Source organism: Rattus norvegicus, chromosome 5 (assembly GCF_036323735.1).
Source record: "Rattus norvegicus strain BN/NHsdMcwi chromosome 5, GRCr8, whole genome shotgun sequence".
Classification (NCBI taxonomy): domain Eukaryota; kingdom Metazoa; phylum Chordata; class Mammalia; order Rodentia; family Muridae; genus Rattus; species Rattus norvegicus.
The window spans coordinates 135,573,461-135,575,053 of NC_086023.1; the positions used below are offsets into that span (position 1 = coordinate 135,573,461).

Genomic DNA, 1,593 nt, shown 5'->3' on the forward strand with positions numbered 1-1,593 from the left:
AAACAACAAACAAACAAAAAAAAAACAAAAAAAAAAGGGCTGGAGAGATGGCTCAGTGGTTAAGAGCACCGACTGCTCTTCCCAAGGTCCTGAGTTCAAATCCCAGCAACCACATGGTGGCTCACAACCATCTGAAACGAGTCTGATGCCCTCTTCTGGTGTGTCTGAAGATAGTGACAGTGTAATCATAATATATAATAAATAAATAAAATATTTAAAAAAAAAACAAAAAAAAACATTAGGCTTCACACCTTAGATTCGTACATTGTGATGGATGTGAATTATACTTCAATAAAGTACAGAAAAATAATAAAGACTCATTGGTTCCGTGTAATTGCTTGCTGACAGGCATAGAGGACACCAATAGGCTTGGTTCAGCTGTTCAACAGTGCTATTAGAAAATTCATTATTTCCCCGTAAACTTTTTGGTGTGTCAGTCAACTCAAGCCTGGCTTGTTTTCACCTCATGTTACCACAACCTCCTTTTTCTGTGTCAATATGCTTAGAGAATTGTTTTCTCAAGCTCTCCCCTATCAGGTTTTTTGAGAGCAGGGTCTCTTAATGTAATTTTGACTGTCCCAGAGATCACTCTTCAGACCTGGCTGGCCTCGAACTCACAGAAAACCACCTGTCTCTGCCTCACAAGTGCTGGGATGAGAGGTGTGTGCCACCATGCCCAGCTTTCCAAGCTCTTTTAAAGTCAGAACATTTTCTTCTTCCCTAGAAAATGCTAGAAAGCCACATGCCCTTTGACCAGGGAAGCAATTGACTTGAATCTGCCTATTCCTGAATGAATCACATGAGAGGAGGACATGGAACTACTTCCATTGATTAACCAAGCTCAGGCAGAGCCTTGCATCTCCCTTCTTTTTGTTGTATTGCTGCTTCATAGCTGGAGCGAAGTGCGATGCCTTTACCGAAGACTGAATTTACTATACGAAATATGTAATATACATTAATTCAACATCGCTTTTAATCATGGTCTCCCTTTTCCTTAAATATCTTTCCACATCTTCACTTCATACAATGTTTAAAATATAACCTGGGGGTTGGGGATTTAGCTCAGTGGTAGAGCGCTTGCCTAGCAAGCGCAAGGCCCTGGGTTCATTCCTTAGCTCCGGAAAAAAAAAAAAAAAAATATATATATATATATATATATATATATATCTATCTATCTCCTGTGTGTGTGTGTGTGTACACATATACACATACCCAAAGTGAATGTTATCAAAAACATAGGTGGGGCTGGGGATCTAACTCAGTTGGTAAAGGGCTTGCCACACAATCAAGAGGACCTGAGTTTGGTGCCCAGCACCCAAGTAAAGACTGGGCATGATAGTATGCGTGTCCTTTGTAATCTAAGTGCTGGGGAGGGAGAGACATGTGAATCCCTGGGGCTTGCTGGCCTAACCTAATCAGTGAACATCAGTGTCCCTAAAAACAAGATTGTAGGCAAGCACTCTGCCAACTGTGCTACATGCTCAGACTGTTCAGCTAAATTGACATAACATCAAATGGCTCTCTAAATATTTACGTTCAGCATGGCCCCTGCGCAAGGATGACACACAAATTCGTGAAGCGTTCCATATATAT

At 40.9% G+C, this 1,593-nt stretch overlaps 1 non-coding gene across 1 annotated transcript; it reads left to right on the plus strand.

The window, feature by feature from the left end:
- Positions 1-1,488: 1,488 nt before the first annotated feature.
- On the plus strand, positions 1,489-1,593 carry LOC120103232 (U6 spliceosomal RNA). The gene has a single exon (XR_005505321.1). It is a non-coding gene; the product is annotated as a U6 spliceosomal RNA (small nuclear RNA).